Raw genomic sequence first — 18,206 nt, forward strand, 5'->3', positions numbered from 1 at the left:
CACCTCTCTTGTGAAGAAAGGCTTAGAGAACTGGGATTGTTCAGCCTGAAGGGAGCCCACCGGAAAGATGGAGAGAGACTCTTGACAAGGGCCTGGAGTGACAGGACAAAGGGGAATGGCTTCACACTGACAGAGGGGAGGTTTAGATTGGATATCAGGAAGAAATTCTTCCTGTGAGGCACAGGTTGCCCAGAGAAGCTGTGGCTGCCCTGGATCCCTGGAAGTGTCCGAGGCCAGGCTGGATGGGGCTCTGAGCAACCTGGAATAGTTGAAGGTGTTCCTGCCCATGACAGGGGGACGGAATGAGATGACTTTTAAGGACCCTTCCAGTCCAGGCTGTTCTATGATACTATATATTATTTTCCTCAGAAAAGGTAACCCACAAAATTATTGCAAAGCTTCATGACATTGTTTCCTGTATAAGTGATTTAAGATGTAGGTCCTGCACCTGCAAATTTGTGGACTCAAACTGCAAAGATGTCATGAGACAATTTTTTAAAAGAACCTGTTGAATAGGATACAAATTCAGATTTTTAACTTCCCTGGCTTGATCTTCATGAGTATTAAAAGGTAATTTAGGATTTGATCAAGAGACCCCTCAGAGGCAGACACTTGGCTGTTAGAGAGGGCACTGCTGTGGCCCCTGGGCAGCTGCAGGGTCTGGCTTAGAGGCTTGCTCAGTTTGTGTTAGCAGTGGCTTCTCTTGCAGACACAAAACAAGGTCAGGACCTGGCAGGCAATTAAGTCTTGTCTGTATTAACTTTTGTAGTTGAACAGGTTTTTCTGTCACTGAAGGCAAGGACCAATGAATGTCCCACACTCCCCCCCCTGTAATATCTGGGATACAGTAAAACCATGGTATGTAAAGCTTGGTTGTAACAGCTCATTTGAGGCTGTGCTGTGCATGGGGCTGGTGGAGTTAAACTCTGGATTTCATCTGATCCATTTCCTTTCTGTGCCGGATTAAACTGTCCCTGTGATTAGGTTGCTCTTAATGGAACTGTTTTCCTTGAGCATAGCTGGAAGTGGGAGAGTACTGGTTGGAGTTTTAAAGCATGGATCTAAAGTATGTTTGAAGGGAAACAGTGGATTAAAGGACACGAGCAGAGGAGCCACTTGCGCAAGGCTGTTGACAAATTGTGCAATACAAACAAAGACTCCAAGTTCTGGGCCAGTGCTCTTTTATAAGCATTGATTTGGCAAGCTGTTCAATGCATAAATTCTTTTATATTGGTTTATCTCACAGTAACTGGGCTTATGCCAGTAGTGACAAAGCTAGTTAGTTCATTAGGGTTCCCACGTGTCAAAAGTTGTGTTGTTTTATTTGAAGTATGTGTCTAAAGATGCAGAATTTATCATTTTGAGAAAACTCTGTGCTGAAGAGAGTCTTACGCTTGCTGGCATTATTGTTATGCTCACCCATTGGGGAACCTCGTTGACTGATAAGTATAATTAATGTTCTTCATTTGTAATGGAGGTGAGGGAGAAAATCCTGCTTCCTTTATGCAACCTGAGAAGTGGAGCAATAGAAGTCACCACCCAAAGCGCTTACGCTTGGTAAAGCTGTATAAAAACTGGGCTGTGTTACCCAAGAAACTTCTTAGAAAGAAATTCAGCATCATCAGGGCAAGGTGTACAGGCTTGAATGAGTACAGAGAACACAAGGGAAAAACATCAGTCATAGACAAGAAAATCTGCTGACTCAAGAGCAATAAAGTGAGTGTGCCACTGAGCACTCTTCTCTGAAAACTGCTGTCAAAGAAACTCCTGCTGTTTGATATGTCCTGGGTTCAGGAAAACAAGAATTCACAAGTTCTTGGGCTCATTGGACTCAATGATCTTAGAGGTATTTTCCAACCTAAATTATTCTATGATCACATAAAACTATTTCCAAATGACTAATGAAAAAAAACAGCTGACATAATCTCAAACTTTTCTTTATGGCAGAAACAGCCCTTAAGTCTCCAGAACTGACATAATTGCTCCTGACTAACAATAATCTGGTATCATGGGATGGATCCGACTTCCAAAGTGTAAATTTGTGACTGGTGTTTGTGTGGATACATAGTGCAAGAAGCAATCACAGAAAATAAAAGAGACCAGAGAGAATTGATACTATTTCTAATACCAGAACTGGAAGCCTTGGTGGCAGAAGCAATAATAAAAATGCCACCTGGAAAAAGAGCTGGGTGCATCAGTAGGAGTAAAAGCAAAGAGGTTTCCTAGTGACACTTTGAGTGATGATTTGCAGATGAAAGTGAAACATTTTATGGGCAGCAATTAAAAACTGTTCAGGCAAGTTAGGGAAATGAGTGGCAAATAAAGCCACGTCAAAAATATATTTGCTGTGGTTCTGATCTATTTTTCCACAAAATCTAGGTGAGGGGAGCTTTGGATTGCTTTGTGTTTGAACCTCAGCAGAGACTTGACTTTAGGAATGACCTCAAGATCAGTTACTCAGCTGTGGAAGCACAGGCATGAGAAGGCAAGGGGCAGCTCAGAAGACGACAAAGTAGGACAGAAATTTTTGAGCTCTTTGGGGAGAACTCCTCTTGGTGTTTAAAATTTTGTATGTTTTCATTTTAATTTATCTGAGGAAGAAGTACATGGTCAGTACTATGCTGAGGCATCTGGAGAGCAGCTGGCACACTTTGCTGAAGGAATTAATAGGGCTGTGCTTTCATGGGTGCTCACAGATCTGGGGAGCAACAGGGTCACCTTGATGCCTTACCCAAACTAACTTTTTGCAGATATTGCCTTAGGCAGAAGATCAAGGAACTATTTCAAGGAATGACTGCTGGAAAAGGCATCGCTTTTTCTTTCCTTCTCATAATTTGCAAAACCTTCTGAATAAGGTGCAAAACCTGCTGAATCACACACCTGATGAATGTATTGCCTCTGGAACAGATTGCAGATCAGCCAAAAGCCTTCACAGACCATTTGGGCTCTTGTGATCATCTGAAAGCCTAGCATCCCCTCAAAATGGCAAGATCAAGGTTTTCTGATCTTATCAGGCAAGTTTGGAATTTAGAAATGGGGTAGTACACAGGTGGTTATATTCATTCAGAAATTGTATCATGGCTTTGAAACTGGGGGTGCTGGAAGAGTCATGGCTGATTTGCAAAATGTATGATTTGGTGGCATGTAAGCAGGAAGTGGGAAATGGTGCAGGAAATGTGATGTTTGCAAGACAGATAAAAGAGAGAGAGCCCAGCTCAACAGTGTCTTATGGAGGCATTGCTGCAGTGTGTGCCTGAGGAGCTCAGGGCTTTTTTCTGCCAGAGAACTGGTAGTTATAATTGTCCACTGAGACAGTTGTGATGTATTTCATAAAATCACTCGGTGTTTGTGAAGTCAGGCACCAAAGGGCACTGCAAATAGGAAGAACTTGGCTGAATGACTTTTATAGATGTAGAAACAGGAGTAAACCATCTATGGATCAAAGGAGAATTTGGAATTCCAAGAATTTTTCTAAGTCTTTGAGGCCTTAGCAGGACTAAATCTTAGCAGGCTTTCAGAAAAGACACCCTATCTCAGTGTGCCACAGGTGTGGGTAGAAAAGATCATTATGGACTTCTACCTTCAACTCTCTTATTTTATAGATTCAAGGAAATGAGGGCACTGTGTCCCACTGCTTTTGAGGAATTTAAAACAGGAGTGGATGAGAATATGAATTATACTGCAGAAATTATTTTATTTCAATATAAAGCAAATTCCTACATTATGAAGGACTTTTGGGGTGATGTGGACTGTGTAGAAAATCAAACACTAGGCTGGAAAAGCTTGTTCCAGCCTGTTCGGTAACATGAACATCTCTTGGATGGAATTTTACAGGAGAGCTTATGAAGTCCAGGGATTAACTGGATGTGAATGAGACACAATGAATCAAGGAGTATTCAGTCCCAATTGCCCTTTGTGCCTCCTTTTTCTATGTAGCTGAAATATGTGTTAAAATAGTCTACCCTTGTAGTGACAAGTGCATAGACTAAGAAGACCAAGTTCATGTCCAGATCAAGAATAAAGATTTCCAACAAGCTGAGGTGAAAGAAAGCATTTTTTTCAGTAGCCACTTTTCATCTATTATCTCAGTTTACCAGAATTCATAGAAGAACTAAAGGAATTTTATTCCTTTAGCCTGAAAGGACTAAAAATATCTTGTGAGCTCTTCTTTTCAGTCACTTCACTCCTCTGAGGATACCGTAGATACTGTATTCACAGGCTTGCCTGAGTGATGAAATGTCTTCAAGTATCTTCAAAGGCTGTCAGAGTGGCCTCTACACCTTGATTGTGGGTATCTGTTGTTGGTGGATGATGTTACCCATTGAAGGAGGTTTGGAATTTCTATGTTTTGGCTGGGTTTTGGTTGTTTTTATGTAGTGGTAGCTTGAGGGATCAAATCTGAGTTCTTGTTTTCTAAAGATTGTTGAAGGTTGTTTGTTAAAAATCTGGTGCAGGTTTTTTCTCCCTGACTTTTGCAGCCAAAAGAAATATGGATCTGTTTTGTAGAGTGGACTTTAAATACCTTCTGTGAGTTCTCAGTCCTTCTCTGTATAAAATGGGACTGAATTATTGTGAATGCAATGAGGTGTGGGTTATTTAATCTAGTTGAAGAGGGAGCGGGATTTTCCTGTGCATTGTGAATATTGGTAGTTCTTTCCACATGATTTGGTCCTAGTCTGAGGATGAGGGATTTTCTTTATGGAGGCTGCTGTTCCCACCTTAAACTGGCATTCTGTGTGTCTGGATTTCTGATTCATATCAGCCCTAACGTGGCAGCAGCTGCTTTCAAATGGGTCTTGCCTAGAGGGAATTATGGGGAGTGCTGTGAAGTCTCCTTTTACTTTGTCCACCTTGGCCACAGTGGGCTGAGAGGAGGGGAAGTTGGATATTTGTGCCATCCCTTGCAGATAGAGAACTGAGCACTTGCTGGTCAGCTGTTTTCTGGGCACTGTGTTGCCAGAGTAAGTCAGCAGAATATCTGATTTAAATGCCATTGAAAGTCTGCTCCACAGCTATGACAGGATCTCTTCAAAGTTAGTTGTCAGGAACTTAGCAGAACTTTGGTGAGATAAGTGCGGTGATGCTTTTTTCTAATTTCAGGATGACAAGTTAGAGACAAGCTTTTCTGTTGTGTAAACACAGAGCTTTAAACACAAACAAATAGTTATTTTTGGTGCTCTTTTCCTATGACAAAAATTAAACTTGAAAGGTAAAAATAAACAAAACCATGTTCTAAAACCTTTTCAGATTAAAGGTTAGAAAAAAGAAAGAACAAAGACCCAAGCTCACTTCCAATTCACATAATTGCTGACACAAAGCTGCAGTCCAGCCAGATGAACAGCACATTGTGTGGTACAGGAATAATTTGTAGTCCTTTTAAGTAACCAGAGTAGCAAGCAACATACACATGCAGAGGAATAAATCCTTGTCTCTGCTTCAGTTTTTCTAAGAAATATGATAATATTTAGATTAAACCAATATCTGTTTCTATCTTAATGGATGACAAGAGAGCAGTTAACTTCTGATGTCTTATTTAGGGTGCTGTACTGATGGAAGAATTTATACGTGAGTGAACTGTGGTGTCAGAGATGATTGTGTCTTTTGCCTTAGTGAATAGTTTTTCAAACCAGCAAGGCTGTGGGTGTACACTTACTCTGCAAGCTGTTTTTTATCAGTGGCTTCACATTACTGCTCCCCATCAAAACAGTTTATGTGAGTGTTTCTCAGCTCTCTCCAAGCAATATGAGCTCATATACTTAAGCAATTTAGTAGATTATTTGTGCTAACGGGGTTGACTGTTGCTTAGAGACCCTCAGGCTTGGAAAGGTTGTAATGTGAAATGAATGACCCAGATTAATGTTTACTTTTGCCCTTGCCTGCGTTTGGGTCAACTTAGTTCTTTTAATGAATGTTATAATCTATGGGACTTGTAACTCAAAGGAGTGTCAGGTTGTAGGCACACAATTTGTGGTAATGGGGAGTGGGGCTGGGGCCAAGCCTCATCCCCAGTGAGTACAGCTGTGCAGGACAGGTGAATGATAGTGAAGGTAATGAGCCATGGAGTGCCCAGGTGCACTGACCAACCACCAAAGGGAACAGAGGGCACACACGTGCAATGCATGAACATGAGGGGTATAAAAGGTTGGGCTACAGAACAAGAAGGGCTGATGCTTGCAGCCTTCTGAAGTGATGTGGTGTTACTCTGTATGGATTGAAGCCTTCTGAAATTGTGTGATGATACTCTGTGTATTATGGCCCTCTCAAGTGTGCCATCTGCTGCTATGTCAGGTGTGCTGTTTTATTTCCATCTGTCAAATCAGAAAATAGTGGAGAATTCTGCTCCAGAGAGGTGCTTGGGGCAAGGCTGCCAGCTGGGATTTCCAGTCAGGGAGGAAGCTCGGGAAGAGCATGTCTGTTTTAGCAGGAAGCCAGACTTTCTTCCACTCTAGGCTGAAGCATCTCAATGTCCTCTTAAGCGGAAGTGTTAATCAAAATATAGCAGACTAATTGTTTATGTGAATGGATGAGATTGTCCCAGACAATGTGGTGCTGTTTGACTTGGAGAAGGAACTGTGTAACTGTATGCAAAGCTGCACCACAGCGATAGATGATTGGCTTTTTGATTAGGTCATAAAATCTGGGGAGGTGATAAAAACGGAGCTGATTTTTGGGTGGGGTGCTCTGCTATCTTTTCAGATCAGCTTATAGCTGTGGAGTATTATTTACTATGCACAAGTGAATAGGGAATAGTAGCTGAGGCAGTGGGCAGGTTTTTAATCTTAATGTGCCAGGCAGCAGGTTAAGCTCTTGTGATAATGTGTCCAAGAGCTTTGTGGAGTGATAAGGAAAAGGTTAGAATAGTTTTACTGTGCTAAATATTATTGTACCATGTTAGATTAGAACTTTTTAAATGGAGGTTGTTTGTACCAATTAGTTTAACTTGAAATTAGATGTGAGCTTGGTATCCTTGTTTTTGTGTCCAGGTTCCCTTTGCAGGGAGAGCGAGCAGTAGCAGTTGCTGCTACAAAGTCTCTATGGGAATGGAGGTGTCATGAAAATAAACCTCAGGATCTCAGGCTTGCCTGTAATTGCATTTATGACCTTGCACTGACACAGAGATGGAATGCACAAAGCATCCTGAAAAGCAGAATGTCTCCTTCCTGAGAAGAGCTGCTAAAATGTATCCCATTTACTTTGTCTGCTCTGGCCAGAGAGAGCTGACAGCTCTAAAAAGGGAAACAGGTGGCTTTCCATTACATTTGTGCATGGTCCCCACCATCCTGGTTGAGAGTTGGTCATGCAGGAGTAAGGAATGATGGCTGCTTAGTTCATCACCCATCACATTCTGACCTTGCTCCAGTTCCTTGTGGGAGCTGCATGGTCCTCTTCAAATCAGGTAATTGATTTCCTCCTGTCACCCCTCATATTGTTTCTGTCCCACTCACTTGTGTCTTGGAGCCCTATGCCATCCCATTGCCAGCCTTTCCCACACCCTGGATTCTGCCCTTCCCCACCCCCTATTGCTTGAGGGCATCAAGAACTTCTTGCAGGACAACCTAAAGCCCTGTATGCTCAGCCAGAGCTCTGCTCTGTGTGCAGAGGTGCTGATCCCAAAGCTGTCCCTCTGCCATGCCTCCTGCCCAGCCTGCCAAGCAGCTGCTTGCCCGGTGCTCTGACAGGTCCTGCCGGTGAGTGGAGAAGGGGAAATGTTATTTTTTCCCATGCATACAATGAAAGGAAGCGCTGTAATAAATGGAGTGAGGTAAAAAGGCTTTCCCGGCACATTACCTTCTAACACTTCTTCATCCTGTTTCTCTGCTCCAGGTCCCACTCTGCTGTGGGGAGCAGGACTGAATTCCCCACAGCTGGCTCCTGCCAACCCCCAAGGCCTGGCTTCCTCAGGCAGGGAAAGCCCTGCTTTGTCCTGTCAAGGGGATGAAGGATGTCTCTCCCTTGGAGCTGGGCAAAGGAGGGTGTCTTGCACCTCGGTGCACTGGAGCTTGTATCGGGAAGTGCAATTTCATTGCTAATATAGCAAAAGGAATAACAAAGTCTCCAGAAATTATGTAAAAAACAAGAGGGGTGGGTGGGAGGGTGGAGAGAGGAAACACTTGGAGATGTCTGCAGTGTTTCCTGTTTGCTTCTGAAAATTATGAGTCAGATCCCCCAGAAACAAAAGAGAGGGGTTTGAAAAATGGTGAGATTTAAAAAAAGTAATCATGCATGCATCTGTTCTCTTATTCTTCTGGTTTTTGAGCTCTCAGAGCTGGAGGCCATTTTTCACTTTTTTGGGGCAGTGGTGACAGCAAGGAGCACACACTCCTTTCCTTTCCAGTGAAAGTAGAAGGATTTTAATATCGCTCAATGCAGCATCAGGAAGGAGACCAATAGAAAAGATACCAAAGATCGCATGGTTTGGAATAAAATTTGTGATAGCATCACAGTTCTTCTAGAGTTGATTGCTTTGGCTTGAAGAGCTTTTGCAACAGGGGTTAGGTGTAACCCTGGAGCTGGTTTGCCTTTGCTTTCTGAGGTATATACTTTGGCACAGGAGGGAGAAGGTGCATTGTGTGTGCCCAGATTGTGTTTGATACTGATCCAGTTCCTCCTTTTTCCTAGGTCAAACACAGTCTGCATCTTTAAAACCCATAGATTCTGGGGATTTGTAGCATGAGTGTTGATAAGTGTATGTGTGTACAGCAGGATTGCACTTAAAAAGGAAAAATGAAGTGGATATCATTGTTCCACTTATCGTATCACCAAGTGCAGGCTTTTCTAGAAAACCTGATTTCTTTGTTTCTCTGCCAGTTAATTCCCAGTAAATGTGTGTAAGTGATAAAAGACTCCAGTTTTCCCAGTAGAAAGTGATTATTTGCAGGTGTTTTTCTTCTGTTAAGGTGTCAGGATAAGCTGTGTGAGGAGACCTGGAAGCATTTCCTTCAGCTGAAAAGAATGCTGCCGAACTGGAGGGCCTGAAGGTAGAAGGCCAAACTCATTTCTTTGTAACAGAGCTGCTTGTTAAGACACACTTTAGAAGGTGATCTGACTGACAGGTGACAGCACAGCCAGAGAGTCAGAGCTTCTTGGTGCTCAGCAGAGTCATTACTGAGAGCTCAGGTGGACCAAAAAAAATCTGTATTATTGAATAAATACCTGCTCTTGTGTGCTCTGGGTGCTGCATGCAATAGCCTGTACTGCTATAAGTGTTTCCTGGAGTGATTTTTACCACTTATGCTGTCCCCAGACTCTGTGCAGGGATGGGCCTGGAAGCTCCTCCTGGAGTGTGCAGCCACCCTGGTTAGAATGCTGAGCAGATGTGGGGTTTTCTGTGCCTCAGAGCCTGGGAGAGTCCTTGGGCCCGTGAGGTTGGCTGTTGTGAGTGCAGCCTCCTGGTGGGAGATGCCAGCTTGCCTGGTGGTTGGTTTGAGACAGGTCTGGAACAGTTTTGAGATGTGAGCCTGCTTGTTATGTCATTTCCTTGCTTTAACATGATGGTTATGAAAAGTTCCCACAAGCAGAACAGGCTCACACCTGTCCACTTGCACAGAAGTGACTGTTTTGCCACCCTGCTTGTGGCTGCTGTTTTGTGACTCCCCTACTTCCCAGCTCCTTCCGCTGTGGCTGGAGCATTCCCAAGCGCTTCCTCTTCAGCTTTCTGCTCTGTGCTGCTGCGTGGGACTCTCTCAAGCGAGTGTGTACAGGTTGGGGGTAGGTGTGGCAAAGGGCTCCCAGCAACTGGGAAAGCAGCTCTGAGACAATCTGGAACAGCTCCCAAAATGATCTCTCCCCTTAGGAAACTGGCTCTTCTTGGTTTTAAAGCAAGTAAAAGTCACTGTGATTTCTCAGCTGGTTTTTGTTTGGAAGGTTTTTTTTTAAACTTGCTGCTGAAGAAAGAGCAAAGAGAATATGCAAAAGTACCTGGCCCAACTGCAAAAATTTGTAAACATTTATTGTTGCAAAGTGAATATAGAAACCGTGCAATCCTTTGTTGAGAGAACTGGAGCACGTGTTGATGTGGAGGTTTCTCCTATGCACAATTCTCATTGCCACCGGTGAGAGCTGGACACATCAAAGGGTGAGCAGACCTTGTTCAGGGAATTCCTGCCAGCCAAAGTCACTGTCCCCAGGGGCAGGAGTAAAGGCTGGAACCAGCAGCAGGATTTTGGAAGCCAACTGCATGCTGGGTGCTGGTTATGCTGTTCAACCTGAGAGCTGTCTCCTTTTATCTGAAGACAAAACTAGGTAGCACTGTAATTCCAGAGCAAGGGGGTGGTCAGGAAAGGTTCATGTTCCCAATGTAAAGCCCAGGTTTGCACCCAGTGCCAGGACATCGCACATCTCATGGAAAGGGGCTGTGGCTGGGGGAGCTTAGGATGTGTTAAGTGTGTGCTTGGACAGTTTCTGGGGCTGCTGAAGGAAGGTGCACTAAAGGAAGAATATAAAAAGCACTGGGTCGGGTGCTGAGTTGCTGCAGAAAAGGGCTGTTTGACTAATTTCAGTGCAGTTACATGTGTTCACACTAGCCTGGGACTTGTCCCCATTGTTGGCCTCTGAAATGAGGTGAGCCCTTCCTTTGTTTGGTACCCTGACACATAGTAATGTGGAGGGTTTTATCTGTGTTGTCTGAAAAATTGTTGTTTTTTTTTTTTACTTAAAAAATAAGGCATGTAAAATTTGCCTCTCTTGTGTAAAATAAGCACTGCAGACACGTATAATGTCAGCACTTTGGTTGAGCAATGTTTTCCACTCACATTTTTACCTAGTGTGACATGGGTTGGTCTGCTGGATTATTGCTGTTTGTGTTACAAAATGGAGAAAGAACTTGGATTATTTTCCAAGATTTACTTTCCAATGTGTTTGCAGGATTGATAATTTCTTCATGTATATTTGTGTATGTATATATTTTTGTATGCACGTGTCTGCCTATATATATGTTGTCATTCCAGATGATGAGGTTTGTTATAGGCCTTACAGTAGCATCTGAGGCTGGTTCGTCTGCTTAAACAACAATATTTTTACATTGTGCTATTTCAGCAAAGTTTCCTAATTTTCTTTCTTTGGTTATGCTTCCTTTCTACAGTAAATGTTGCCATTTTGATGCGTAGGTGTGACTGCCTTCATTATAGGGATGAAGTCACGTTTTGATCACTGGACAGATATTGGCATTTCTCAACAGTGTTTTTCTGGGTAAATCTCTCCATTTTCATTAAGTGCTGTTAACTGAACAATCCAGCCTTTCTGACTCCTTTTATTAGCACATAGTTCTTCAAAGCAGTCCTTTCAAGTGGCCATTCACAAATATGTGCAAAGCAGAGAAAAACCCCTCAAATTCTTCTGTTGTTAACTAAATGTGGCATTTCTTTTGATTTGGATTATTTTCCCTATGCTGCTGGCTTAGCTTTGTTGTCTGTGGCTGAATAGGTAACTCTGCAATGAGTTCTGCTTGGTTTTGGGAACAGTGATGCTGTTACTAGGATTTCTTTTCTGAAGTCACTGTGCCATGGAAATTTAAACTGCTCAGTCTGATAGGGATTGGTTGGTGAGCTACATGCCAAAAATTCACACAAAGATGCAGGGCTGCCTGTGACACCCTCATTTTTAGTTTACAGTGGTCCCAGTGTCAGTGTTCCTAATGCGTGTTAGGTTGATATACCTAATAATTCTATTTTATCTGTGCTTTCTTACATTGAGACAGCTGACTTGCAGACCTGTTATGGGTGGTTGTAAAGTGTGAGGAAGCAGTTAAAGTCATGTGTGTAATCTTGATTAACATCTAAGTTTGGGCCAAATCCTGGGCTCGTTACAGTGTTTGCATTCCATGTGTAGTTAGCGGGATTAATTGGAAATGCTGCAGAGGTTAGATTGCAATTAAATCTTTTGATGAATGACCCTCAGTGTGAGGTGCTGACACTGCAGCTTCTTTAAACTTTATCTCTCAGTGCACTTCTGGGATGATGGGGGCGAAATCCTGGCATCAGAGACGTCGGTGGAAATTTTGTCCGTTCAAAGACAGCTGAGATTTCAGCTAAAAGGAAAATGTCAGTAATGGAAAAATTGTCCAGTCTGCCAGGTGATGTGCGTTATTAGTGGGTCTGTGTTCTGCAAGCCACTAAAGAAAGCCTTCAGAAAGCTTTCCTGATACTCATCTTATAATTTCAATTTTTTTTTTTTTTTAGCTTTTATACAAATTTCACCCAAAAGAGGGTTTGCCTGTGGAAGGGTTTTCCAATTAAATGCCTTTAGGCTGTCGTAACATCCTTGTATGATAGACTCTTACTTTTCATATTTAAAAAAAGTAGAAAAGAAACAAAGGAAGAAATCAACCATTTCCTTGGGTTTATGGGAATGTAATTTGTTTATCAAAGGCACTGAGACAGACTGAAGACAAAACCTGCCGGGGAGCAGAGCTCTGGTCTTGTAGAGAAGTACAGAAGGATTGGGTGTGCCTGGGGAGGGAGCTGGGTGGGACAGGGGGGCACACCTCCTCCCATTGCCAATTCCCCATGGAATCACAGAATATCCTGAGCTGCAAGGACCCACAAGGATCACTGAGTCCAACTCCTGGCCTTGCACAGCACACCCTCAAGAATCACACCCTGTGCCTGAGAGCATTGTCCAAACACTTCTTGAGCTCTCTCAGCCTTGTGACTGTGACCAATTCCCAGTCCCCTTTTGACAGCAGAAAATAGGTGTGCTTGGCACCATTGAAAATGACTTGATGTATGTTGTATTGACATGAGGATCTTGAAATGCTGTGCAAATGTTCATTTGCTTGGCAAAAATTAGTATGTCCAAGCAAAGCTCTGTACTGTTTTCTTGGTGTGTTAATGGCTCACCTATTAGGCAGGCCAAGGAAATTGCAAAACTGAGACTAAAATCCAAGAACCATGCTTTTTCCCTTCCTCTGTAACCTCCAAGTAACATTTTATTCCTTTGTAATAATTTATTTTAGCTCTGTTCTTATAATTTAATTAAAGTTACACAATGTTTTAAATGTAAATATAGCTATAAAAAGGGATAAATAAGTTCTACTTGAACAGAAGCTTTTGCAATCTAAAAGCATGATTAGATATAACACAATAGAATAGAATAACAAAATGACATTCAGGATTTATAGCTGGATTACTTAATTGAGCAGAAAAACTTCTGCTTTTACTCCCTCCCCCTCCCCTTGACATGCAAGCCTGCAGGTACAGTTACAAGAATATATGAATACACTATCAGATAAAGGAAAAACTTTAGGGCTAATTATTTGTGCAATTATTAGTGCAAATGTGGAGCTGCCTGCTTGTATGGTGGTGTTTTTGTTTCCCGGTATGTGCTTGGGATTGTGCTTTCTGCCCTTGTGTCTCCACACCATTTGCTAATACAATTCAAAGTGGCCCATGCAAGCATTTTTGGGATGGTGGGAATGGCTGAGTGTTCCTGCTCTGTGTAGCTCAGATAAAATACATCCACATGCTGGTTTCATACTGAAGATTGTTCATGGTGAAATTTGTCTGCAGTTTTAGGCACCTTGAGGAGTTTGGAATGTTCTAGATGCATAGAATTTTGCTTTCCCATTGTAAGGGTATTTATTAAACAGCTCCTTTCAACCTGTTTTACGCTTGGTGTTTGTGGCAATTAAAATTTGTTCAGGAAGGAAAGTATAAAGTTCCTAAGGTTTGAGGCAGGCAGAAGCCAGACTTTCTTGCTGCTGTACCTCACTGGTATGAAGTGAAGTTCTTTAAATATTGTGTCCTGCTGTCCTCCCATTTGTCAAAAGGGCTTTTTAATATGGAATCTTCCTAAATTTTACAGATGTTTAATAGCTCTTCTATAAGTGCAAGGAAGAGCCTTCTTATTTTCTGCTTGAGCTGGGATTAATGTAGGGTTTGCCTGATGTGAAAAGATAATGGTGAAAAATTTGGTGTTGGAAAGAGACAGGAAAAAGGACACATTTCATACAGGGTAGCTAATCAGAGCTGTAAATAATTTGAAGCAGGACTGGGAGTCAGAAAGGAGTATGAACTCACATTTTGGGAAGGGTGAGGTAGGATGACTGTAGATTTTTGGCAGGAGACCACTTGAAGCACACAAGAAGTGGGCTGACCTAGATGCCTGATAAGAGGCTCAATGAAATGAAAAGTGGGTGGATTTGGAGAAGAACTGGGTGGATCTGATTGTTTTGGCACTTAGGTATTTGTGTTTGATTTCCAGGGCAGCAAAATTTTAATCACCTATTGTTCGTTATTGGTTGGTTTCTTGGTGGTATGACTGGCACCTCTCTTCCCAAGTGTTTGCTGTGGTGTGTGGAGCATGGGAGAGGTTTTGTGCTGCAGTCTGGGAGGAAAGAAGTGTTCTGGGTGGCAGGTGCTCTGGAGGAACATTTCTGTGGAGGAGGTTGTGTGAAGGGATGTCTGAGGAGCAAAGCGAGGGAGGCTTTGTGGGCCGCTCCTTTGTTCATGAGGGGATGTTGAGGTTATGTGGTTTTGGGATGGAGTCTCAGCATTCTTTGTGAACAAATATTTTGCTGGGCTCCACTGGCAGTAAAAAATGTCCAGCTTCTCTTGCTGGTGACTGTCACCAACTTTGCCCCTCTCCCTGCTGTTGCCCAGGCCTTTTGCTGCTCAAAAAGGCAATGAAATTATGATACCATTAGGAGAGTAAGAGATGAGTGTCTTAGATTGAAGACATTGCCTCTAGCTTAGTTTATTCAGCTTTTTGAGGAGTAAAGTACTCCATAGATGTATAAATAGTACCAAATGTGTAATAGACAACAGCAGCTGGGTCTTGTACTTTTAAACAAGTGACACACACATGTACAGTTCCATGTATGGGAGAGTCTGTGTGCTCATGTGTGTATTCAGGTATTGTACTTAATAATATTGGCTATGACTATTGGATGGAAATCTCTGTTGGTAGGAAGAGACAAAATACATTTCAGGATGGTATTTTTGAAACTTAAGGCATAAAGCTAAGTGGTATGTGCCTGCTTTCTTTGACAATCTAAAAAGCATCCTACGTTATGTAAGAGATCTAAAATTCATGAAACCCACCATAATTCCTTTCCTACTGTTTTCTTACATTGGTGTTTGTTCTTTGAGAATGCAACTGTATCTCAGTAGAAAATCTAAAATAACTCATCCCTGGGAAGAGTCCTTCTAGGATTACAGCTGTACAACTATTCCTTGATTCTTGCACTACATCTGCAAGTCCCTAGAAACCTTTGGTGTATTTGCCTTTAGCCTGTGTTAGGTAATCAGGGGGGCTTGCAGGACGCAAAGACTTATGGAGCATATATGATTCCTATCTATGCACCCAGGCACTGTTAGACTTTTCTGCCAACACACTTTGCTTATCAGTTATCCTGCTGTTGCTCAGTCCTGCTCCTCCCACCCCTGTGTCCTTCTTCCCATTTCAGCAGAGAAGAGACAGCTTCAACTGCACCAGATGATGGGGGAGAATGAAAGGAGAGGAAAAGAGGTGTGGAACTCTGTGGGTTCATGCTTTGACCACTTGACATGAGGCAGAACTTTCTTCCTGTGCAGTGACTGAGCTCTGAACAGATTGTCCAGAAAGGGTGTGGAGTGTCCTCACTGGAGATATTCCAGAGCTGCCTGGGCAAAATCCTGTGCTCTGGGAGGGCCCAGCTACCCCACTGTGGCTCCTTCCACCCTGACCCATCCTGGATGATTCTGTGATGATAGTGGGGAGTTGAAAATGCCTTGACCCGTCCCCCTCCCCCCCCCCACCCCAGAGAAGCACACCTTGTCTCCTAGGCATTGCTTTAGGTAGCTCCAATTCTTGTTTGATGAGCCTTTGTATACTGTAGCTGTGTACACTTCTGTACACTCTGAGGCCTGAATAGCTTAAACACCTGCTGGCCTGTAAAGTTGGCTGCTTGTGGCACTATGATGAGGAACTGCCCTTGCTTGCCCTGCAGTGAGTGGAAAAACTTCCATTGGCTTAGGTGGGAGAATGACTGGGCATCTGTGACAAGCAATCCCATGAGCATTGTTGCTTTCAGCCCCTAATTCTGCAATTACTGAATACAAAGGGCCATGTGTAAAGTCCAGGGGTGTAATTACTGTTTTGACATTCCTTATGATTTATCTTGGGCACTACCAATGAACTGTACAGCTTAATTACAGCAGTTACTTGGAGGGATTGTGCAAACCCCAGGTATTTATTGTGTTCAGGGGAGAACTAGCTCAGCTAGAGATCATTTCATACATGTGCAGGGATCTCCTTTGTCATTTATGTGCTGCCAATGTATGGAAAACTGAAATGCAATTGTGTTCTATGTACCAGGTGCTGAATGACAGCAGAGAGCACAAAGCAGTATTGTCTGTGGTCCAGCTGAGGAATTAAACCCCTTGAAGTTAAAGCTTCTCTGATAGTACCATGGTTAAGTGGCTTGAATATTGGCACTGTAATTTGGATCAGTGTTTACATAGCTTGCACATTTTATGGTATAATACAATAAATTCTGCTTTTATCTGAAAAGCCTGGTCTGGTGCACTTTGGCCTCCTATTCAAACCTACAAGCAAGTGATCTTAAAACCTGCTGTGGTGTGGTCTGACAGTCACTGCAGGTGCCCAGGGCCTTTTGCAGCCAAGCCTGTTGTTTGGTTTCACACATCTCAAATGGATTTGTTAGCAGGTTACAGAGGTCTTGAATTGCTGCTTGTTTAATGCAGCCACCTTGCAGGTGTCAGTAACAAACCAGCAGCTGCTTTTGGCTCGCTATAAAAGTGGGATTTGAATATTTTGAATTGTGTGTCAGAGGAAGTGGTCTGTGTTTGAAGAGCCTCTTCTGTTCCCCTCCATAGAGCAGGCTGAAGTCTTGCGTCATGTGCAATGTGCAGCTCTGCTCTCCCTTTGGTACTGTAACAGGCACCTCCAGAGTAAACAAGGAGCTGTTACACTCTCTGAAGGTCATGCAGCTGGAATACAGGATGAATGGCAGTATGTGGAAATGCTGGGGATTAAATTGTTAATTTAATAATGGCTAAATAAACAAAGCAATACTTTCCTTGGATTTTTGTCCTTGTGTTGTAAGAAACAAAGGTGTGAGAAGCTGAGGTGCTGAGCAAGGGCTCAGGAGATGATGTTCCTGCTCTGTCATGCCACTGCCCTGCTTCATGTCAATCGACCTTTCTGTGCTCTGATTGTGTCCATAGGATGGAAGCGGCACCAGCTCCTTTTTCCTTTGTCTTCTCTGATGTCTTTGGTTCCTGAATGCTGCTGAACTCATTTATGGTCCTTATCTTTATGCCTTTAGAGAGTGCTCAACAGCAAGTGATTGGTATTAATTTTTGAATGTCTGTTCTCTGCCAGGCCAGTGTGTTTGAGCAGTACAGCTGGCTGGCTCAGAGAGTATGCAGGATCTCATTTGTTTTGCTCAGCACCAACACCTTGTTCTCTATCTGGCTTTTGCTGCAGTGACATGCCATGGTGAAAGTTTTGCATTTCACCCACAGTTGTGGTTGTCACAAGAGTGCACAAGTTGTCACCAAGGAACACAGAAGGTTCCTTGTGAGCTATGGTTGGCTTTTCAATATACTTCCACCCATAAGGTCAAACCTTATGGGTTCCTCCTTAAAAACCTCTGAGGGATTTTGTTGCGAGTGAGAAGTACCCCTTGGCATTAAAATCCTTTGGCAAAGCTTCTGTTAAGGTAGTCCTTTCCAGTCAGCTGCCTGTGACTCCAGGTTTTAGGTGCTGTTTATAGGAAGCTTTGGCCTATTAGAACATGGACAGAACAGCAGCATGTTTCCAAACCTCACTCTGTTCTTGTTAAGCCTGGCCTAACCTAGACTGTGAAGAATACAACTCCCTAAGGCCCCCTGCTCACTCCTGAAGCTGTTTCTTCAATTCTCCTTCCTCACTGACACCTCATGTTTGCATCTAAATCTGTTATGAGATTGGAACTGCTGACTTCCGAAATTCTTTGTTACTTTTGCTTCTGGGAGCTGCAGGCACAGTGGAGACTTTGTCATCTTGCTAGAGGTAGAAAACTCATGGTTGTGCTGGGGGATCGGCCTCGCTGCACTCCTGGCTGGAGGCAAAGCCTTCACTAACTTGAGTGAAAGCTGAATGCATCTATTGTGTAACTTGGCTAAAGCCAATTTGTGCTTTTTTTCTGGCAATTTCCAACAAAAATGCTGCTAAGAATGTTGCTGTGAAGTGGCAGGGCAGTAGTGTGTCCTTAAACATGATTT

The 18,206-nt window shown here is 43.0% G+C and overlaps 1 protein-coding gene across 11 annotated transcripts in view; it reads left to right on the forward strand.

Moving 5' to 3' along the window:
* The window catches only part of ITPR2 (inositol 1,4,5-trisphosphate receptor type 2), a 244,817-nt gene that overhangs the window by 9,730 nt on the left and 216,881 nt on the right, over positions 1-18,206 (forward strand). The window contains exon 2 of one of the 11 annotated variants that reach the window (XM_068190733.1): positions 1,478-1,846. The exons of 9 other annotated variants lie outside the window; for them this stretch is intronic. The gene's annotated coding sequence lies outside the window, so the exon portion shown is untranslated. Of the gene's footprint in view, positions 1-1,477; positions 1,847-6,179; positions 6,289-18,206 lie in introns of those variants that run through there. One more of the 11 variants, XM_068190734.1, reaches the window with a different exon arrangement.

Source organism: Anomalospiza imberbis, chromosome 5, assembly GCF_031753505.1.
Source record: "Anomalospiza imberbis isolate Cuckoo-Finch-1a 21T00152 chromosome 5, ASM3175350v1, whole genome shotgun sequence".
NCBI lineage: Eukaryota > Metazoa > Chordata > Aves > Passeriformes > Viduidae > Anomalospiza > Anomalospiza imberbis.